The sequence below is a fragment of the Eretmochelys imbricata genome, chromosome 3, assembly GCF_965152235.1.
Source record: "Eretmochelys imbricata isolate rEreImb1 chromosome 3, rEreImb1.hap1, whole genome shotgun sequence".
Taxonomy (NCBI): Eukaryota; Metazoa; Chordata; order Testudines; family Cheloniidae; genus Eretmochelys; species Eretmochelys imbricata.
In genome coordinates, this window is record NC_135574.1 from 190,514,349 (window position 1) to 190,538,454 (window position 24,106).

A 24,106-nucleotide genomic window follows, 5' to 3' on the forward strand; every position below is an offset into this window, starting at 1 on the left:
AAAGACCTGGACCATCAAATAAAGAAGTCTATAAACCTCACTTTTGTCATTTTTCTTCTCATTTTGGAGAAAGTGGGTGCTTTAGATGTTTTTCCTTCACTTGACTAAATGCTACATGTTCTCTGGGTGGGGAGAAAAAACCCTTCATTTCAAAGGTCATAGAATAAATTCTACGTTCAACTTTATAATGGTGAGTTCACAAAGCTGAATACTCATCAGCAATTTTAACATAAGAAACCCCTGCTTTTACCAGCGTTTCCAGACACCAACTTATACAGTGGGGATCTGTAGGTAACAATTACTCCAGAGACAGCCATGACTGTAAGTAAACACTTAAGAAGGCCTAGACCTGGAGCGTATTTCAATTTGTTTGTAGCCAGTCATGAACACACAATCACCTATTGAAAGTGTCTGGCTTCAAGTGCAGACAGATGGAGAGCACAGAGGTTAGTCCAGCCAGGCCTTGGATTGACCTTTGGAGAGGAATTAAATCAGTCTGACCTCGTTGTGAGGCCTAAATTATAACCATAGAACCCCAAATAATACATCTTTAATACACCACTACTCTCTTTTTATCAGCTTTCTTACCTTGGGGGTGTATTGCTCACTAACTACTAATGTTAAATTGGAGCTATTTATGTGTGCAGTTTTGACCTTAGTGGTCATTGCATCATATTTTTCATGAAAAACGTATTTGCAAAACAGAGGTTTTTGTTTGCTTGAGCATGAAATAAAATTGGATAGGAAAAAAGCCCCCTTCAACAAAGGGCACAGAATACAATATTTATATCATATATTTATATCATACCAAGCTTTACAACTAACTAAGGCCACATCACACATGCAGTTTGGGAAACTGAACTGTGTCAGGTTAACTAGATTTTTGAAGGCTTAGAAACAGAAACGTCGTCTTAAGACTTTTATGTTTATTTCAGTGTTCTGGGAGATTTTTTTTAATACAGATAAGAGGAGGATGCACATGACACAAGTAACTAAGGCTTGTTTACAATAATATTTCCATTTTAAAATCCAACTCTCATCTGGTGTAAATCAGCATTGCTCCACTGTATACCAGTTTTCACCATCATCTGACTCCCATCTTTGAAAGGTTTATTAATAAACCCTAAGCATGCCCCAGGAGGAAACTTGGAATGCAAATCTTAGTCCAGGAGTGTATCTTTTACGACAAATTTTCAAACACATTTATTCTGGCTATCTTTAAGGCCAAATTTTTAATGTAAAATAACTTCAGGAAATTTGAGTTACTCTTTGGCTTTCATGAATCAAAATCAGGGGTTTGTTTGTTTTAACTATGAGGAGGGGAAGGATGGTTCAGTGCTAGCCTTGGACTCTGGAGACCTAAAGTAAATTCCCTGCTCTGCCACAAATTTCCTGTGTAACACTGGGCAAGTCCCTTGGTCTCTCTGTGCTAGTGTTCCCTGTCTAATTGTCCCTTCCCACCTCACAAGGGCGTTGTGAGGATAAATCCATTAAAAATTCTGAGGTGCTCTGATACTACAATAATGGGAGTCATACAATACAAGTTTTATTTGTTTCTCAGGTGCCAGATTGACATATAAATATAGCTGCATAGCTTGATGTCCTCTGTTTATTCTCAAAACAGGTGTAACATGGGCAGCAGCAACACAAGCTTCCCTACTCTGTCCCACCACCATGCCTCCATTTTGTCCCAAAGGGCCCACTTGGGAGCTAAAAAGGGTCCACCAGGGCATGGGTGGCGGATGAACCCCTGCTTTGGAAAGGCTAGTCCACGGAGACACCCCCCACCCCTGCTGCATGCCAGAGCCCCAAACCCTCCCAGTAACAGGAGGAGTCCTGAGCGGGGGGGGGGGGCCCCAACGACTGGAGAAGCCCCGCAGCCTACCCACCCAAGCCACAGTGGGCCGGCCCCCTCGAGCACCAGTCCAGTCCCAGCCACACCGAACTAATCCACTGCCCTCCCCCCCGAGCCGCCGGGCTGACCCTCCTCTCCCCTCCCCACCTCCCCAGCTGGCTACGCTGGGCCAAGCCGCCAGTCCGAGCTACCGGCCAGGCCAAGCACCAGGCTGAGCTGCCCCCTGGATGGGACAGAACAGGCCCTGGCCCTGGCCCCATGAGTGGCACTGAGCCACCGGCCCCCCTGAGTCAGCCATGCCTGGCCAGCCTCTTCCCCGCACACACACCCCCACACCCCTTTCCCCGTGCCCAGGCAGCCCAAGCACATGGAGCTGCCTCACTCCCCAGCCAGATCCTCCCACCCACTGCTGGCTCCCCGTGTTCCCTCCTCACTCTCCCACCCCCAAGGAGGAGGGACAGGGCAAGCAGCGGCAGGCAGGCAGCAGCTGATGGTGGGGGCCAAGGGGAAAGGGCAGGGCCACCATGGCCCAGGTGTCCAGTGGTGGGTCAGCAGCAGCTGCGCCCGGGAAGGCTTAGCCTTCCCTGGCCTATTATACCCACCACCCAGGGTCCAGGAGGTCACTCACTGTTGGGGGCTCTGCTGACACCATCAATAGGAGTGCCAATCAGTTCCATTTGTGATGGGGAAACCTGTCCTCTAGGAACAGGACCGAGACCACCAAACACATTTCACATCAGCCACTGCACAACTATCAGAAAGTAATGACTTTTGGTCACTATCACTTGGGCCATATAAAAATGGTGAAATTCATTTCCATCGTAAGACTACTCCATGATGGGATGATTGCCACCATTCTGTGCAATGGCTCAGAGATCAAACCAATCATCATTTGCACTGGTGTCAAGCGGGGCTGTGTCATTGTTCCAACACTCTTCTCCATTTACTTTGCTGTGGTCCTGATTCTCATCTGTGACCGCCTTCCTGATGGAATCGGGATTGAGTATCGTATGGATGGTCAATTCCTCAATCTCCAACATCTCCAAACAAAATCTAAGATCATGGCATCACTGACCTTCAGTATGCAGATGACTGTCATTCTCGCACAAACAGAGGCTGACCTGCAAAGTACCCTAAATCTTTTTGCAGATGGCTATCACAGCATGGGTCTCGCTCGCTCAACATCAGGAAAACCAAGGTACTCTACCAGCCCTCATCTTCACAAAATACTCTTTGCACTCCACAAATCACCATCAGTGGAGAACCTCTGGAAAATGTGGACCATTGTCCATACCTTGTCAGCCACCTCTCCCAAACAGCCAGCATTGACACAGAAATTGAATACAGGATCCGCTCTGCCAGCACATCCTTTGGAAGACTACTCAAACAAGTCTTCAATTATAGTGATCTGCAAACATGCATCAAGATCTTGGTTTACAAGGCAGTTGTCATCCCCACCCTTCTCTTTGGGTGTGAGACCTGGGTAACCTACAGACGACATCTCAAGCGGCTGGAGTGGTTCCAGCAGCGCTGCCTCAGGAGAATTCTCAGGATCAGCTGGGAAGACTGACACACTAACATCAGCATTCTCTCTGCAGCCAACATCAGCAGTATGGAAGCACAGGTCATGAAACACCAGCTCCGCTGGGCTAGCCAGCATGTACGTATGCCTGACACTCAGCTCCCAAAGCAAGTACTCTTCTCTCAGTTAAGTCAGGGAAGAAGTGCTCGTGTAGGGCAGTGGAAGCGTTTCAAAGACATATTGAATGTACACCTTAAAAAGGAAGGCATCAGCCCAACACACTGAGAGGATTCAGTGCACCACACCATACACCACACCACAGCTCACTTTGAGGAGAACAGACGTGCTCATGAGACAGAGAAGTGACAAAGGAGGAAAGAAAGGGCACAACAGTCCAGCCAACAACTATGTCTGCTCCAAGATTACACGTCACTTCTGTGGGAAAATCTGCAGGGCACGAATTGGGCTCATCAGCCACTTAAAAGACCACCAATGAGCCCCCTTCATCCTCGCATCGAGGGATAGCCAAAGAAGAAGAAAGATAAAAATGGTAACCTAGGCCCAGATTGTCTCATTCCCCTACTTATATCCTTCCACCCTGGGAAAATCCATGATACAGGCTCTTGGGGGAGAAAACTGTGATGTTTCCTTCACCTATTCCAATGGAAGTGGTACAGAGTTCAGCCCCCAAGGCCTGTGGATGCCTCAAGTTCTGTGCAGACATGGAGACTTTGCCGGAGACATAGAGCTATCCTGCTGCCCCACCAGCTGTGCAGCTTTTGGAGCTATGCTGTTTGGACTCTCAGCCTGTGACTGCCCCAGAAGCCCCCATAGGGGTTAGTTTCACAGTGCAGAATGTGCTCTGCAGGAAAGCTATCTCTAAGGTTCATTCAGTTTCCTGCAGATTCCTCGGGCAGTTATAAGAGGCAATGCCATCCCACACCCTTCAGGCAGTTCCCACAGATGACTCTCCATGGGGATCCAGTGAAGGGGGATGTGGGGACTGCAAGTGCAGCTTCCCATTCTGTGACGGCAGGAAAAGACCCAAACACCATGGAGCCCTCTGCACAAGGGATTTGGGAGAATGGTTCCTCTCAAGAGAGAAAAGGCTGTGTCCTTTTGTGTAAGCCAGCAAAGTCCCAGAAAGTAGATTTGATTTAAACAACAGTGTGGGAGGTAATTAGCACAAACGACAGTTTAATAACTTTTAATATAAGTGAGTGATATTCAAAAATTTGATTCTGAGCTGACTTCTGCAGTAGCTTTTTTCCCGGGGACGGTAGCTTTGCATACCACTGTGTGTTTGCCTAGATGTGGATTTACAGGTTATGCTGCTGTCAGGCCCTCTGGTTTTCAACTCATATCGACATTCACTTGTCAGTACACGCCTGACCAAGTTGCAGTCCAGATTAGGAAACACACATCTTTCTAGTTCTGTTCTCAGTGCTGAGCTTCATGCCACTCCAACTCACACTGCTTCCTGGTAAAAATTTGATTAAAAGCAACATGAAATGTCATCCGGCTGGCCCCTGGGAGGTTGGACCCAAAAATAACAGCCAAAAAAAGCAGCCTTTTGATTAAACCTTCAATTGCCAAAAATACACACGCACACAAAACACTGCAAGTCAGAAATCCTAAGTATAAGTCTGTCTTGTTTGCACTGAAGTCAATGGGTCTCTTGCCATTGGCTTCAATGGCAGCAGAAGCAGGTTCCTTGAGCCCTATTCTTATCTCACACCTGTTTTACATTGATGTAACTCCATTGACTTCTGTGATGTTACTCTGGATTTACACCAGCATAACTGAGAGCAGAATCAGGCCCTATATATACAGCACAGGAACAGTTGATCTGTTGGATAGGTAACAAGCATTTTCTAATATTCTAAATATATCCTGTGCTCCCTCCTGAGTTTTCTGGGCTGGAAAGAGCTAAGCGCAGCCTGTCCAACCCTTCGGGGTAGGGACCACTGCTCTGGATGACCCAGAAACACCAACCATGGGCTCCAGGGGGAACCATGTCCAGCTCCATGTAAAAGAATGAGATAGGGGCTTTTGAGTGGGGGATGATCCTGAATGAAACATTCCCCGATACACACTTCTATAGAAACGTACACCTAACTAAATATACACCTAAAATGTGTACCTAAATATACACTTCACTCCCTTTGGCAAATCTACACTGCAGCCGTTGAGATCAGTACTTTCTTGGGGAGTTTTGCCTCTTTACCACAGGATGAGGCCGTAAAATTAGTTTGTTTATACTGCTGTGGCCAATCTAATGTTATTAGCCATATTTCTTTTGAAAACAAGGCATAAAATGAGCTAGCAAGAGCTAGTATGGGGGGGGGGGTTGGTTCATTTGGTTTTTGGTTTTGCTTCAGAGAATCAATACAGGGATGGCTGTATTTTCTCAGAGTCTCCTGAACTGGCAGCCCCACTTGTGTACTCCCACTTTTCCTATCCCAAGTTCAAACCCAGAGTTGAAGAAGTGTATAATAAATTGGGGGGTGGGGAAGGAGTTTCTATAATGCATTGCAAGGATTACCAAGTCAATTACTGAGAGGGTATTTGGAAAGTGAGAGAAATAAAAAGAAAGAGTCACACATTGCATGCTAGGGCACATCCAATTCAAGCAGTGAGTTAGAATTCTCTCTATGGCATACACTGTGCATACATGTAGCCTGCAAGCCCACAGCAATTCAAAATAATATTTTGGTCAGCCAATGTGGACCCCAAATATACAGCAGTTTAAGACCAGGATTGCGAGAGGCAGACATCTGCAGAAATTAGAAAGGCATTCTAGGGCTATTATTTAACATTCTACATATGTGAGATACCGAATGAAAGAATGAGAATTATCTTGAAATCCCTGCTAAATCATGCCCTGCTTTCTCAAGGCAATCTCAAGCTTTAGTAGTTCAGACAGATTCTCTAGCTGACAATTAATATTAATGGGTAGATTTCACAATGTGGCATTATCACACTGTGAGATGGGTGGGCATACCATCTGGGTTTTGGCAGGTATTAGATGTAATCAAAGGGATTACTTGGCTCAGGGAGAAATAGAAAACCTTGGGTTTGTTTAGTCTCTTTCCTCTTTTGTTTGGATGCAGCTCTAGGTGTGCTTAACTATTTTCCCCTTGTCCTTTGTTTGTTGCGATGAGCATTTCTGAGTTTACATGGGAAATGAGAGGCATATATACCAACCCAATTGGATTAGTTTGATTCTGGAACAATTTGTCTGTTGTCCTCACCCTTTCTTTCACTGTCTATTGTTTCAGAATTGATGTTCAGGGTCCCATTTCTAAATGCTTTACGAGGTTAAACAGCGTATTTAAACTCCAAAAGCATTAAGGTAGGGGGGATGGGGAAGCTTCCAAGTCTAACTGAATTGGGGTTCTGGAGAGAATGGGTTGCACATACACATACAAGCAGATTTAGGTAAGCCAGAGTCACCATTTTTAGTCCTGTTCTTTTTGCAAAGCAACGTGTGTCTCAACAAAACTTTCTCAGTGGGGGGGAACCACATACACACAGCAACAAAACACACCGGTGAGGATCAGCAGTGCAATTAGGGGGAGGTTAAGCTTTAAACTTTGCAAGAACTCCATTGATTTGGCAAACCCTTCCTTATTTCTCCAGTCGGCACACCAGCTGATTGTAACTAAGTAATCCTCATCAATCTGCAGTAATGCAGGGCCATGTTTATTGCTGCAGTAGTTAAGTTGTTGTTAATTTTACACTAAACGGTTGTTATGATGATGAATGAGAAGCTGGGGCTGCTACCCAGGGGACTTCAGCCCATGCAGCCAACAAAGGGAGGTGAGGAAGGTGGAAACCAAGGAGGTGGCTCTGCAACTTTTTTGTAGGGTCTAAAATAAATAAAAAAGCATTGAGATGATCTTATGGTTTGTATTTGGGATGAGAGGTGCTATGTAAATGTGGTTGGGACGAGGGAGTGGAGGGGGGATGAAGGCAGAGTATTTCCACCCCCCCACCCCAAGTCCAAACTGACCCAGGAGATCATGGGCTCTGGGCACAAATGGGTTAACATAATTTCTGCTTAAGAGACCCTGTGCTCTCGATTCCTTTGGACCGAAGGGTAAACACTGTTGTATGCTGCTACGGGTAGGAAACACATCCTAAAAACTAATTCCTAGTGCCCGGTCAATCCTGTCCAACCCCAGGCACCCTTCTCTGGCCTCCTGTCCTCCCCCATTTCTCCTCCCCCTTCCCTTCTCCCCACACTTCTCCCCCGCACGGTAGCTGTCCCAGCTTGGGGAGCTGGCTGAGCTGATCTGCGTTCTGAGCCCCCCTCTGGCCTCGCCCAGGCCCAGCTCGGCTGAGCGCATGGAGCAAGGCGCGTGACAATGGCTAAGGCCTTCCCCGGGGGGAGGCTTGACCGCCTCACCGGGAGAAGGAGGAGGCCAGCAGCCGCTTTTTCAGCGTCGCTGGCTTGGCGTCTGCAGGCAGTTGGCGCCATCGTGAGGACAAATCCCAGTACTGCAGGCGCCGAACCTGATGACTGCAAAACTCTCCTGCTTTAAGAAACAAGCCGGCCCCGCATCCTTAGCGGCTGGCTCAGAAACTCAGTGAGTGGGAGGGGGAAGGAAATGGGGTAAATCCTTCAAGCGACACAGGAGAGAAACACCTACAAAGAAGCAGACACATTAAAAGACAGGTTTCCAAAACAGCTGTGCTCCCATTGAGGCATCAACTTGTATTTAGGTGGCAAAATCAGAGCTCTGAGCTTTTGAAGATCTAGCCCCAAACACCTCTGTCAGTGGGGGGTTAGGTTATTTGGTGGGCAGCAGACATTTAAATACTACTCTGACCTTTGGGGAGTTTTCCTCTAACAACAAGGACAGCATCAGGATGGGGGAAAGAGGGAATAAATACTCTCAGAAGCAGAGCCAGCCTGCAGGCTTATCTACAGGGGAAAGTATTTCCAACATAAGTTTTTCTGCAGGAATTATACTGCTGTAACTATATGGAAACTGCAGCCACATCACTTTGTTTATGCTAGGTTTCAGAGTAGCAGCCGTGTTAGTCTGTATCTGCAAAAAGAAAAGGAGGACTTGTGGCACCTTAGAGACTAAAAAATTTATTTGAGCATAAGCATCTGATGAAATGAGCTGTAGCTCACGAAAGCTTATGCTCAAATAAATTTGTTAGTCTCTAAGGTGCCACAAGTACACCTGTTCTTTTTGTTTATGCTGACTTCCCTCGCATGAGTCACATCTCTGTGCTTTTTCCTGGCTGATGATATCCTATGGCGCAATATTCTGCGGCTAGACTCAGTATACTCTGGAGGTTTTCTTGCGGCCTACTGTGCGATACCTACTGGAATCTATTAGAAATCTGGGACTTGGAGTCAAATTCACAAACTCCCATGCTTCCTTTCCCAGTGTAGATAAACCATTAGTAAGGCGAGCAGAGTTGGTTAGGGCGCAACAATAGCTGTAGCAAATCAAAGCCCAGTTCCATAGGGAGAAAGCAAACAAAGCCCAAATTCCCATCACCACCATAGCAGAGTCCCTCTCCTTTGGAAACCTCACAGGAGCTTCACTGCTTGGGGTTCTGCATATGGTGGGGGCTGTCGCTGGGAACATTTGTATAGGGGCCCTGTGTGAAGTCCATTATCGGTCTGGATTCGTCCTAACAGATTACTTGGGCACAGAAGGCTTTATGTGTTATGTGCAAGAATATTAAAGCTATCAGTGCAGTTTCCCATGCCAGGTAACAAGATTGCTGGAGTGATAAATAATTGGGATTGTGGCAAGTTAAGTTGCATTTCCTTGCATTTCGTAAGTATGGTTACGGGCATGAATGTACAATTTTTCCAGTCATTATCAGTTGTCTGGGTCAAGTGGCATTGCATTTCCATTTTGTGTCAGCCTCAAATTGATCAAGAAGAACAAAATGTGGCAATTTGAGCTGTGAGGCCCTGGGGGGCGGAGATAATGACAGGGTCCAGGATTTGCAGAGGTCCCCAACAGATGTTCAAGGACCAGCTCCCAACTGGTGAAATTAGAGGCCAAAGTCAGAATTTGAGCATTCTTAGTTTACCATATATTCTTTTCCCCCCTCCTTCTTCTGTGTGTATTTGTGTGTGTGTGTGTGTTCACGAAAGGCTTGGAAAAAGAAATCCTCTGTTTATCCATGGCATAGGTACAAAAGTGACAGCAGCGGTGCAAGCTTCCCCCACGTTATCCAACCAATACAGTTCAATGCTGACCCAGACAGAACTCATCTAATAGCTTTTCCCTATTAAAGACCGTATCCTCTGCTTGAACTACCACAAAGAGCCAAGTGTGGGGATGGTTTTGTGGCTTGGACACTGCACAGTGTCAGAGGTAACAAGTGTCAGTTCTTAGCACCTTGTTAAAACCAGCCTTTGAGCCTCATGAAACCCATAATTTCTGCTACCCCTCAATTCAGAAGGAGCCTGGGAGTGTAAAGCTTTAATTCTAAAAAGGTACATCGGTTGCCTTTTTCCTCACAAAGCCAGCCTTGAAAACATACACTGGCATCACGAGGGTTGAAAATCTGATCCTGGTTTGCCTAAAGATTACAATTGACTCCTAACAGATGCCCAGGCCCAAGCATGGCTTTTGGAGTCTATGAAAATGTCCCTCATTTCTGAGGAGGATCCAAGAACCAGATCAGTTCACAGCCATTAAGACTACCGCTGATAGCTCTATGGCCAAGTAAACTCCCTCCCAGCCAGTTGGCTTGGTTCCAAAGCCCAGCAGTCAGTGTGAGCTCAGTCACTAGGAAGCACAGCTCACTATCATTAGAGTCAGTGTAGTCTAGTGGATAGGATACAGAACTAAAAACAAGGGACTCCTAATCCTGGTTCTAACCCCAACTCCCTCAGTGACCTTTGTCAAGACAGTAAGATTTCTACCTTAGCTTCCCTGTTGCTGGAGCAAGACAATGGAAATTACTACCAAATAGAACAAAAATTACCATTAATCTCCCCACTTTCCAAGCTAAATGCAAGTCTCACCTGTTAGCCTAAGAGTAGTACCCTTCTTGACACCAACACTTGCACATTCCAAAAGCATTAAGAATAATACCTAGCTCCTGTATATCACTATAGCACTTCTCATCAAAGTGCTTTAGAAAGGAGGTCAGTATCCTTCTCCCTGTTTTATAGATGGGGGAACTGAGGCACAGAGAAGGGAAGTAATGTGTCCAAGGTCATCCAGCAGGCCAGTGGCAGAGCGGGGAAGAGAACCCAGGTCTCCCAAATCCATTAAACAAACCTTAACAACATGATGTTGCCAGCAAGGACATAAAAGAGAGAGAGAGCCTGTTCTTGCTCTTGCGAGGTACTCCGCTACTACCGTGAGGGGTGCCAATGTAAGAACCCAGAGATAGAGCTAGTTCTTTTCCTGCCTCCGCCACTGATTTCCTGTGTAACTTCAGGCCAGTTCTTTAGAAGCCAGTGGGAATTTTGACACTTGATTTCACGAGAGCAGGAGAAGGCTCTTAATTGCTCTCTCTGTCTCAGATTCCCATCTACACAATGGGTATTATAATACTTCCCCACCTCACCTGGGGGTTGCCGAGCTAAACTCATCAATAGTTGTGAGGTGCTCAGATATTATGGGGAAGAGTGTCATAGAAACCCTATGAATGAAAAAATAAAGAGGGGTAGAAATCATCAGAATGCACATAATAGGTCACCAGCTAGGAGCCTAGTGTCCCCCCAACCACCAATTTATCAGACAACTGTCCCTTTCAAGCCTTTTTAAAGAACATTTGTAACTCTGTGGGACTCCAGCACAGGCAGCTGGGCTCCAGTTCCACAGCAGGAGGCTGTCTTAGAGTTGCCAGGTGTCTGGTTTTTCACTGAAACACCAGGTCGAAAAGAGACACTGGTGGCTCCAGTCAGCACCGCTGACCGGGCCGTTAAAAGTCCGGTTGGCAGCACAGGGAGGCAGGCAGGCTCCCTGGCCAGCTCCATGTGGCTCCTAGGAAGTGGCCAGCATGTCCAGCTCCCAGGCAGAGGGGAGGCCACAGGGGCTCTGCACACTGCCCCTACCCCAAGTGCTGCCACCGCAGCTCCCATTGGCCGGGAACTGCAGCCAATGGGAGCTGCGGGGGTGGCACCTGCTGGAGCGGGGGGGAGCGTACAGAGTATCCTGGCTATGCCTCCACCTAAGAGCCGAACATGCTGGCTGCTTCCTGGGAGCTGCCTGAGGTCAGCACTACCCACCCCAAGCCTTCTTCCGCTCCCCAATCCCCAGCTCACAATCCCTCCCGCACCCAAACTCCTTCCCAGAGCCCACAACCCACCACCCTCCCATACCCCAGCCCCATGCCCCTTCCTGGAGCCCCCTCCTGCATGCTGCACCCCTCATTTCTGGCCCCACCCCAGAACCCGCACCCCTGGCCCACAGCCTATAATCCCTCCCACATCCCAATCTCCTGCACCAGGCTAGAGCCCCCTCCCACACTCTGACCCCCCTTGGCCCCAATGTGGAGCCCCCCCTCCTGCACCCAAAACCCCTTATCCCCAGAGCCCGCACCCCAAGCCGGAGCCTTCACCCCCTCCCACACCCCAGCCCCCTGCCCCAGCCCAGTGAAAATGAGTTAGTGAGCAAGGGTGGGGGACAGTGAGCGAGGGAGCGAGGATGGGAGGATGGATGGAGTGAGTGAGGGATGGGACCTCAGAGAAGGGGCAGGACAGGGGGCGGGGCAAGGGTGTTTGGTTTTCTGCTATTAGAAAGTTGGCAACTCTAGGCTGCGTGCATGCTGAGAAGTTCATTTAAAGAGATACACAAACGTATACACATTTTCATGTCTACGGTGAGTCGGTTACATTTTTTACAACCCAAAGAATCATCTCGCTAACCCTCTCCAGGTTCTCCAGGCCAGCCCTATACATAGTGATGTGATCACAGTAGGCAGGAAACACTTATGTTGGAAAAATTATTGTGCAGGCCCACACAAAATACTAAGACTGGTTCTGAAAGCTCAATAGCCCATCAGCAATCCTTTGAGCAATCAAGTTCCCCTCCTATATACTCCTCAAAAGGGGAGTCTACTTTCAGAGTAACCGCTAAAATCCAGTCTGGGTAGGCAAGATCCACAGGTCTGAGATTAACAGGTGATGGATGAAAAGCATCAGCACGTGTCAGATGGGTAAAGCACTCCATCAGCCAGCCCTTTTACCACCCTCACCAGCAATGGCCTATGTGTTTTTAATACTCCCGGAGGAATGACAACATTTTGACTTCTGCAATTATTTTTGATAGCCACAAATTTGAAATGACCTGTTATGTCCCTTTAAAGAAGGACTGAAATGTATTTTAAAATCCCAGACATGGGAACCTTTTAGTGCATGCCCAGTGTACAAGTGCAAAGCCTCCAGCACATGTGAAGGTTGATAAAGTACACAAAAAAATATGTAGACTAAATTGCAACTACTTGGCTACTTTGTGCTTGTATGCAGAGCCCACGGTATGAGATAAAAGTGCACCACCTTGGGGAGAACACCAGAGGCACTGTGCCTCACAGACACACACGTCCCTCCCTATTGTATGGACAGGGGGTGTAATAATTTGCAAGATCCCACTTCTAAAGTGGAGCCAGCTAACCATCTGCATGGTTCCATTTGTCCACTTTCTCTCGGGGGGGAGCATCTGACATGCAGACCCTGCGCTCTCTTGAGCCCCAGAGCTGTTATTAATTATTATGAATTAGGAGCCCTAGGCATGGACCAGGTCCCCATTGTGCTAGGTGCTCAAAACAAAGATGGTCCCTGCCTCGAAGAGTTTACAGTCTAAGTGATGCAGGAGTCCTGTTCAAAGGGTAAAGTGGAGAATCCTTCCCTCCTTCCTTCCTTCTGTTTTAGGACTATCTGCAATCCAACCCCCTGTAAACAGATAAGCACATAGTCAATCCTTACATTAATAATTAGTAAATAATAAAGTAGTCGAAAACTAGTTTTTCTTCTACTGAACCTGAGAGGACCTGTGTTCAGAGTTGTTCATTTTCCCTAGTTCAGTTGCTAACCCCAAAAGCAATGCAAGGAATGCAGCTCTCTGCTCTATTTAGGCACTCACCATGTCCTGAACTGCAGCAGAACAAATACAGAGCCCCTATCCTAGCTTCCACTGCATCTTTCAAATGCATTTAGCTGTATGCTATCTACACTGTTTTATTTTGTTATTAAGAGGAGAGACAGCATGATCTAGTGATTAAATATGGTTAAGTGTTGAGTTAAGATACGGCATTGACTTGCAATATGACTTTGGGCAATTTACTCAATTGTGCAGCGCTTCACTTTCCTAATCCGTAAAATTATTATTCATATTATTGTCCATGGCAGTTTACAGACATTGCTGTGCATTGGCACTTTTGTGCTATGCAGACATGTATGAAGATAGGGGGCCCAATTCATCGCTACCTTATGATCATTTTGCACTGGCTAAGCTTCTCCCCAGAAATAACCCCAGTGCATGATGCTTCTGTGCCCCAATGCAAGAGCCTCTGGGAAGGGGGACATTCAGTGCGTGCCTGGGTGTTCCTATGCCTCAGGTATTCATTAGCTGCTGCAAGGCCCATAGAGCCATGACAACCGGGGCACAGGTTAGGGTCTCCTTCATGGCAATCTGACCTGCCCCTGGGCCAGAATGGCCAATGGCAGCCTCAGGATAGGGGAGCACAAGCTGCCTCCTTTGGCCCCTCCACTGGAACAGGGAATGAATTGGGGCCAAGGTCCATGCCCAAAAAAGTCTACAGTCCAAATTAGATGTGAAGATACAGACAAAGAAAGGGGGAAAGCAGAGCATCATCAAACCAAAGTGACTAAGCAATTATGCTTGGCACACATCTTGTTGCTGGGGGTAATAATACCCCTCTACCTGACATGAGTGCTAAGAGTCTTAATTCATGGATGCTTATAAAGCGCATTGACATCTGCAGATGGAAGGCCTTCCAGGCATGCACAACATCTGTATTATTAAAACATATAAAAACCAGTTCACAGATAAGTGTGTTCAGAAACTAAAGGACCCGATTCTCCACTGTCTGTCACCTTGGGTCATTGTTTACACCTGAGCAGCTGAGAATGGCAGATTTACACCCACTTTGCACTAGTGTAAATAGCTAATACAGAAGGTGCAAGGCAACAGAGAATCTGGCCCAGTGTGTCTTATCCAGGCTATCTGCCAGTCATCAGTTGTTTCTCCCAGTGTCTTATGTTCCCTTTCAATAGCATCTAAGCCATGGAACAAGGTATAGCAATATAGCCCCGTCACATACTTTCATCTATAGTATAGACACACAGACAATAAGGAAAGGGTGGCTAGTAAGTGACCTCTCAGATTATTTAGAAAGGTCCCAGTGTACTTTTGTGCAATTTTCTTCTCACTTCACTGTTCCCTCTTTGTGTGAAATGGCAGGTAACGTGAGCAGGAGCGGTGTGCAAATTGATTTGGAGCCGATCGATGACTTGGTTTTCGGCTCTGGCCAGCTGCTGTGTCACTGATTGCCTCCAAATCGATTCACACACCATTCCTGCTCAGCACACCTGCCATTTTAGATGGAGAAGGAACAATGAAGTGAGAAGAAAATTACGTATTTTTTAGACACCCTTGCCCCCCTCTACTTCCATCCTCAACAGAAGCAGAGGGACCTGGAGATCTTTTGCTGTTATTTGTAGAAAGCTCCAGGAGATAAATTAGCAGAAAAAACAGAGATCATAGACCCCTAGGCATGTGACAAGAACGGCCTAAAACAGAGCTTAGGAAGCCAAAACTGCTGCCTGCAATGGATCTTCATAACGGAGGTGTGGTAGCAGAAATATGAAGTTGGAGTCTCAGCTTCTTCATTGCCATCAAAGGAACTAGGCTGATTTACAACAGCCAAGAATCTGACCCATAGAGTACATAAGGCTCAATTCATCACTGCCTTGCACCTCACCTAATCATTTACACGTGTGCAGAATGAGTGTACAGCCATTCCCGTGTGGTAGCGTTTTACAGTTACCTGGTAACACTGTTGGCGACTACACAAGACAAAAGACAGTGGAGTCTCAAGCCCACAGTCTGCACACATGTTGTCCAAGAGTCTATCTAATACCCTGTTCTAGCTCAGAAAGGAGTTGCAGAGGTGTGCCTCTGGGACTGCTTACACTTATCCAGATCAGGGCGGATGAGTCGATGAGTCTGGTCACCCACCAGGATACTGGCCCCTCTGGAACACAATAATTTGGCTGGTGGAGCCTTCAGGAACAGGCATGTGTTGCTGCTCTGGGCTGGAGGATGGCTGCAGCTTTTCTTCTCTGAAACTAGGCAGGTGCAGATCTCCTGGTCAGCTCCTCTTGGCGTTAGCGAGGATGGTGAAAGGTCATCTCTCAGGTCTGCAATGCTAGCTGACATGTTCCTCTCAGGCTGGGACCCAGTGTGACTGCTGCTCTCCTCCTGATAGCAGGGCTGGTTTTCCCCAGGTCGGGGGTTTGTTGCAGCCAGAGTTTGTTGTGGCTGCTACAGCAGTGCTCTCTTTCCTCTCAATATGGCTCCTGCAAACTCCACTCTGAGTCTGGAGAGGTCCCAGGCTATTCACCTATCTTGCTTCAACGCTCTTTTCCTACTGCTAGTGCATCGTGTGAGGTTGCACTTAAAAGCTGCTGCTCAAGTCCTGAACTGAGGAAGATTATCTAAAAAAAAAAAAACAAAAAAAAAACTCCTCTCAATTCCAGTGCTTGTTTTTGCAAATTCACAATAGTACATAGACTATATTTCACTCTGTACATTTTCAAAGTATTGAACAAACATTGGGTAACATTTTCAAAAGCATCTACATTACTTAGGAGCCTAATTCCCATTTTCAAAAGTAATCTGGGAATAAGTTAGGAGCCTAAATTCCACTGACTTTCAATAAGACTTAGGTTCCTAAGTGCCTTCAGCCAAGATTTTTAAAGGTATTTAGGCACTTAACTTCCTTCAATTCACTTTTCAAAATGGGACCTAGGCATCTAAATCAGTTTGGTGCTTCTGAAAATTTTACATTAATTAATTTCCACAACATCCCTGAAAAAACAGACAGACATAAAGGGCAACGTTTTCAGATACATTCACTAATTTTGTGTGCCTCAGTTTTCAGGTTTCCAATTTGGGATGCTTTGTCTCTGATTTTCAGGAGTGTTCAAGATTTCTAGCAAGCTGCAGACCCCCAGCACCCATGAAAATTAGGCCTGGGGAGCCCTTTTTCCAAAGTACGGAGTATCCACAATTGGGAGCTGTATTTTCCAAACAGCTCAGTTCACATCTTACCACCTAAATGAAGTGGCCAAATTTTCAACATTGCCAGCAACCAACAGAACCACGGAGACTGCAGGGTGCTGAGTGTTTTTGCAAATCTGGACACTTATTTAGGTGTCTAGATTGGAGCTACTGGGTGCTGCTGAACTCTTTTGAAAACTTGGCTGTTCGGTGGCTCAAGATGGACACCCCAAAAATGGAAGTAGCCAAACTTAGTAAATGTTTCTGAAAAACTGACTGCCTGTGACTTGCCCAAGGCAGCAATACAGCTTGAATTAGAATACCTGAATATTTGGCTTCAAGCCCTGCCTTCCAGTCCCCTGGCCCATGTAAGACAGCTGTTCTGGTGGGCTTCTACACTCCAAGAGGCATAGGAAAAGTTCACTCTGCAAACAAGCTGTTATTTATTGCTTTGGCTTGTGGTAGGTCTGCTTGCTGTTGTCATATTGGACAAGTCTCTTCTCTGCCCATGAGAGCATTTGTGTCAGAAATGCTGCCAGTAGGCAAGAGTGCCAATGAAAAGAATGACTTTTGGGGAGTCACATAGGCCTCAGTTCATCGGTGGAATGGATGGTTTCAGACTCTTTTTAGAAGATGGTCGGTTTACACATGTGTTTGGAGGTCATTAGGGATTTCTCTCTGGCCCTGCCTTCAGTCCCTTTGCCCATTGCTCTGATTATTTCACCCTACTCTTTTAAATCCCTCCTGCCGCTTACCCGTTTCACCACATCAATTACAAGCTTCTTGTCCTCAGCTTCAAGGCCCATCACAACCTCACCCCTCCCTACTTATCCACAGTTGTCTCTTATCATATCACCCCAGCCTCCTCAGCTCTGCCATTGGTGCCAGCCTTGTCCTCGCATTTATCAGCATCACACAAACGTCCCACGCCGCCTTCTTCTTCACTACCCCATATGCATGGAATGCCCTCCTGAAACTGAGCTGTAAGGCACTATTCTATGCTTCTTTATTTTCTTCCTCCAGACCCTGTTTTTCTGTGATGCCTGCAAGAAACAGGCCAAGTAATAATGGAGAGAATGTTGGCATCCTGGGTTCAGCTGATATGTATTAATTTAATTTTTAAAATTAAAGGACAAGTCTTTCAACAGTGATTAGTGAGTCAGGGGATCTCAATTTTGGGGTGACCAGCTTGCTGAGTGCCTACCTTTTGAAAAAATCTGGCTACTTTAAGATATCTCTAGTTGGGCACCCCAAAACTGCTGCATCCAAAATCACTGTTGAAAAACCACAGCTATAACAGATATTTTTAAAAGTATAAACTTTATAAAAATTGTACTTATTTTGTGTGGATCCTTTTCCTTTACCCCTTGTTATGTTGCTTACGTTCTTAGGCCCTGATTCCACAAACATTTAAGCATATACTTAGCTTTATGCATGAGACAAGTCCCATTGAACTCAATGTGTAAAGTTGAGCACATGCTCACGTGTTTGGAGGGTTGGAACCTTAGATACTAAGCTCTTTGGGACAGAGGCCATGTCTTCCTGTGTGTGTGAGCAGTGCCTAGCAAATTGTGGGTGCTACGGGAACACAATAAATAAATAAGAATTGGGCCCACTATGAGTGCTTAACAAACAAATAATAATAATAATCCCTAATGATCAACATTATCTTTAGTGGTTCTCAAAAATGGGTTGTAGACTCATGATTTCAGCCTTCACAAAGTCCCATGTATGTGTAAGCTTTGAAAGGGTTTACTCTTTCAAGGCAATTCTTCCTCTGGGTTTTCTTTGAGCTTTGCGAATGGCAGCAGAGGAGGGGCCAGAAAAGACTGACACACAGCAGCCATTTTGGAAGGAGGTTGACAGATTCTGACAGAAAGACTCTTAGGGATTCTGACACAAAGGGCTGACTGGGAGCCTAACGGTTCTGTTTCCAGGAGGCAGGGCCGTCCTTAGGATTTATGGGGCCCTACGCAGTATTATTAGACTGGTGCCCCTATGCCCGATGGCTGCCCAAGCTTGCAGCCTGGGGGCAGGAGGGACGAGGCAGCGAAGGATACTGAGCCACCCAGCCTGCCTCACGGTGGCGGAGAGTCACAGTTCCCCACAGAGAGACCCGTACCCTCTCCCTCATGCAGAATGCACAGTGCTGACGCATTCGGCTCTGTGAATATGGCCCCTGCCTAAGGAGACTGCAGTGCGCTCTGGGTGTGCAGGAGCCGACCCACTCTCCCCTGCTGTCATGGGCGGTGGGTGAAGCTGCTGCTTGGGGAGGCTAACTTCCCAGCCCACCTGTGGCTCCGCCCATGCTCCACTCCCGCTCTGCCCCCCTCTGCCCAGGCCCCGGCCTCTCCCCACGGTCTCCCTCCTCTCTTCCCTCCCGCACCCTGCTTACCCCTTCCAGCCAAATCCCTGAACCCAAATGAAGCAAATGACATTTGAAAAAAACACTCTTCTGCAATTTCTTTCTAAAGAAAATGGAGCATGTTTTCCACTGCATGCCAGAAGGTGAAGAGTGGACATGCAGAAGGTACCTAATTAAAAGCATTAAACTTGGGAATAAAAAATGTCAGTCACAGGTTTTCTGAAGTTTGTCAGAGATTTATTTGCAAAAACTTTGTAGTAAGGGCTGTCTTGCTGAATACAACATTAAATATTATGGAATGCATGATGCAGCTCTTCACTGTTTTACATTTTCTTAATCAGTATTTCTAAGCTGATTTTATATTTTAAATGTGCTCTTAAACTTTCATAAAGTGATCATCCCAGATTACTACATATTTAACTCACTGAAACAAAGACATTCTTTTAAATTAATCAGTCACAGAGGTTTAGTGTGTTCATAACAATGTTCATTGCTTTTAAAAAAAGGGAACACTAATTTACTTAACAATAGACGTTTATGAAATTTCACTAACTTTAAAAAATATGTTTCCAAAGATTTTAGGCATAACAAAGGATTTTATATCTTACTAAGGTACTGATTTTGCTAGAGGATTCTCTTAAAACTAGTTAATCAAATAGTCAGAAATAAAGAAAGGAAAACTCATTTGTCCAGCTATCTGGCAGGAAAGAGGTATGGTCTCTTTAAGGGCCCTTTCCAAGGATTTTTTAGAGATGTGATTTTATCATCTTCAGTAAGACGTTAATGAAATATTTTTAAAGCAAATTTTAAACTAAGGTCCTGTAGACTAACATGTTCTGAGTGGTTTCAGAGTAGCAGCCGTGTTAGTCTATATTCGCAAAAAGAAAAGGAGTACTTGTGGCACCTTAGAGACTAACAAATTTATTGAGCAAAAGCTTTCATGAGCTACAGCTCACTTCATCTGATGCATTCATGTTCTGAATGAATATTACAGGAATGCACAACTGTTTTTGTCAGTAAATTCAGAAACTGACAGTATATACCTGGGGGTTGGCAAATGCCTGTTAAATGGATTCATTACCACTTGAATGGCTCTTTAACAGTTTCAATGTTGTGCTAATAGGTCTGGCAGCCTTGAAAGCTTTTTCACTTTTAAGTTACTAGATCCCCTCCAGAGTAAGAGTAATCAGGTTGCAGCAGCTAGCTGTGGGAGCCTGCAGGAAGGGTCAGAACAGGGATAGGAAGAGGCAGGCGGGTGGACACTAAGACCCAGGGGTCCCCCAAATTTTTGGGTGCCCTACACTGCTTATATTGTGTATGCCTAAGGACAGCCCTGCCAGTAGGGTACCACTGTGAGCAGGTACCGGATTCCTCCTTGCCCCATGGATGCTCAACCTCCACTCTACCACAGGCTCCAACCCCACTCCACCCCTTCCCTCAAGCCTCCACCCTGCCTCTTCCCGCTACCTCTTCCCACCCATTTCCGCCCCCTCCCCATAGCGCCTCCTGCACTCCGCAGAACAGCTGATTGTGGCAGGTGGGAGGCACTGGGAGGGAGGGGGAGGAGTTGATTGGCAGGGCCACTGATAGGTGGGAGGCGCTGTGGGGCAGAGGGAGGAGCTGGCTGCCGGTGGGTGCTTAGCTCTGGAGCACCCATGGAGTCGGCGCCTATGCCACTATGCATAACAAATGGACATGGCACCAGACCCTGCCTGCAAAATCTCAGATATATCTCCACTGCTAGAACAATAAACACCCCCAGCCCCACAACATACTTTTTCCATGGATCCCACACATGCCTATCACACCTCATGTGGTATACCTCATCCAGTGCACTACATGCCCCCAGAACAATTACATGGATAACACCAGGCAATCTCTACACTCTCAAATGAACTCACACAGGAAAATGATAAAAAACAAAAACACCTTATCACCTGTGGGTGACCACGTTTCACAAAGCGATCACTCCCTATCTGATGTATCAGTCCGCATCCTCAAAGGAAACCTGCACAACACTTTCAAAAGATGAGCCTGGGGGCTTAAATTCATTGCTCTGCTAGATACATCATGGACTGAACAGAGACACTTGATTTATGGCTGATTACAACTATCTGTAATGCACTAAACCCTCTTTCTGTCCTGTGACTTCAGAAGTGTTAACGGGCCACTCCACCTCAAATGGTCCCTTACTATATGTGCTAACTACTTATGCTAAAAGAAAAGGAGTACTTGTGGCACCTTAAAGACTAACCAATTTATTTGGCCACAAGTACTTTTCTTTTTGCGAATACAGACTAACACGGCTGTTACTCTGAAACCTGTACTTATGCTAAACAATCTGTACCATCTTGTATTTAGCTGTGATGTCTGAGTAGCTTTCCCAGACCTGCAGAAGAGCTCAATATGGCTCGAAAGCTTGTCTCTGTCTCCAGCAGAAGTTGGTCCAATAAGAGTTATTTGTGGGTATTATATGTTAATGTAAATTTTATTTTTAAAAGACATTTAGTCCAGCCAGCTGAGAAACATTTCACCTTATCTATAGCCACAATTGGAGGCTGAGAGCTGCACATCTGGGAAAGATACTATCTTCTCCAAACCTAAGGATGAGGAGGGTTACAGGTGTGCAAATATGACTGTTCATAGATTTGCCACGACTCCATTGACATGGTATAGGGAAAGGTAGTACATTGAGCACTGACGTGAATGCCAAATTAATATACTAGTTTCTAACTGGGCCCAAACATCCTACATGCTTTGTGCTAGACTTTGGATTTAGTTAGCATGTGTGATAAATAATGTATTGGTTCAACAGTATTTTTGTTATGCACTCCACAGAAGAGCCATTTATACTCTGTGATGTTCCAAGCACTACTTTCTGTGTTGTTTTTTGCTTCTGGTACCAGAAAGGAGATAGTCCTTCCAAAATGAAACAAAAGTATCTTTCTAAAGTTATTTGGAACTTTAATGTTGTAACAGAAAATAGATCCCTTTTTAAATTATTAATCCCATCAGATAATGTTGTTTTGAGTTTATGTTGAATTCAGTTCAAAACAAGGTTCAGAGTGAAAAAGGTCCATTTTATGCAACAGAAGAAAGCAAATCTGGCTAGCTAGATTAGAAAGGCTTGTTAAACAGAAGGATCTGGCAATCTCCTAAGGGAGACATGAGTCATCAAAAGTATCTCCCTGCATTTTTTCTGAGTCTAGAGAGGAGGAGAGCCTGGTGGACTGGCAACATTCCACAACCAGCACCCTCTTGCACAATCCTGCTACCTTCAGAAGGAGGGAACAGGCTGCCAGCAACCTCTACCCAAAAAATATCCGCTGCGCTGCGGTAGAGCCTGGTGGCTGTCTCTACCTCCGGTGCATCTTGTAATATGCAGATTTAGAATGTAATGGGACATCAAAAATAAATTCCTGTGCAGTTCTACTTTTGTTGTGAAGACAGAATAAGACAGAGCTGTCTGTAAAGATGAAGGCTGTCCCTCAGAAGGGAAAGGAATCTGTGAGGACTTTCAGACAGCATGTTGAAAAACAACATGCATCAGAAATCAGTTTTGTTTTGAGTACTGAGCAAAAAAAGAAGACATTTTAGTTTTAATATTAGAGTGGAACTGAGTTTTCATTTGTTAATTTTAAATAACAATAAAATTGTATAATGCAGAAATCTCTCTCTATTGACATGCCTCTATGTATACCACAAATCTATTTCTCTCTATTAGGCCAGATCTATGCACAAACATTGTACTGCTTTAATTAAACCAGTACAGTTAAAGTGGTGGATGCAGTTGTACGGATATCTGTTTAGCTATCCTGTAGGAAAGGGGAATAAGCTATACTGGTATAGGGTGCCTCCATCTAGATATAGCTGCATCCACACTAGGGGTTATCTCTATTTAACAATTTTGGTAGAAAAATCACACCACTAACCAAAAAAATTAAACCAGTATAAAAACTCTGCAGATCAGGCCTCAGAGATGAGCAAATAATTAGAAAAAATAATCTGCTTAATGAATTTAGCCCTTTTCTGCTTGTAGAATGCCAATGAGCAATTGCAAGTTTCCTTGAATGTATTCATAATTCAACTTTACTTAATGATTTTTTGTTAGATATTTTTCTTCCTCCATGTACTGATCATGAATAGTTTACTCTAGGTATTTGATACTTTATGTACTGCTACTACATAACACTTGCATTATGCTTTCCATTTTCAAAATAATGTACAAACCGTGATTAGGAATTGCTCAATATTTGAAAGTGATGTTTAGCTCTCATTGGTCACATAAGTCACATGGTATCTTTCTATTCATAGAATCATAGAATACCAGGGCTGGAAGGGACCTCAGGAGGTCATCTAGTCCAACCCCTTGCTCAAAGCAGGACCAATCCCCAATTAAATCATCCCAGCCAGGGCTTTGTCAAGCCTGATCTTAAAAACTTCACCACCTCCCTAGGTAACGCATTCCAGTGCTTCACTACCCTCCAAGTGAAAAACCTTTTCCTAATATCCAACCTAAACCTCCCCCACTGCAACTTGAGACCATTACTCCTCGTCCTGTCATCTTCTACCACTGAGAACAGTCTAGATCCATCCTCTTTGGAACCCCCTTTCAGGTAGCTGAAAGCAGCTATCAAATCCCCCCTCATTCTTCTCTTCTGCAGACTAAACAATCCCAGTTCCCTCAGCCTCTCCTCATAAGTCATGTGTTCCAGTCTCCTAATCATTTTTGTTGCCCTCCACTGGACGCTTTCCAATTTTTTCACATCCTTCTTGTAGTGTGGGGCCCAAAACTGGACACAGTACTCCAGATGAGGCCTCACCAATGTCGAATAGAGGGGAAAATCACGTCTCTCGATCTGCTGGCAATTCCCTTACTTATAATCCCAAAATGCCATTGGCCTTCTTGGCAACAAGGGCACACTGTTGACTCATATCCAGCTTCTCGTCCACTGTAACCCCTAAGTCCTTTTCGGCAGAACTGCTGCCTAGCCATTCGGTCCCTAGTCTGTAGCGGTGCATGGGATTCTTCCGTCCTAAGTGCAGGACTCTACACTTGTCCTTCTTGAACCTCATCAAATTTCTTTTGGCCCAGTCCTCTAATTTGTCTAGGTCCCTCTGTA

The 24,106-nt window shown here is 45.6% G+C and overlaps 1 long non-coding RNA gene across 1 annotated transcript in view; it reads right to left on the minus strand.

The window, feature by feature from the left end:
• The window catches only part of LOC144263191 (uncharacterized), a 32,364-nt gene extending 15,321 nt beyond the window's left edge, over positions 1 to 17,043 (minus strand). Inside the window, exons 1-2 of the long non-coding RNA XR_013345763.1 lie at positions 16,942 to 17,043; positions 15,529 to 16,053 (exon numbers count right to left, since the gene is read on the minus strand). This is a non-coding gene — a long non-coding RNA (uncharacterized LOC144263191). The remainder of the gene's footprint in view (positions 1 to 15,528; positions 16,054 to 16,941) is intronic.
• Between the last annotated feature and the right edge of the window lie 7,063 nt (positions 17,044 to 24,106).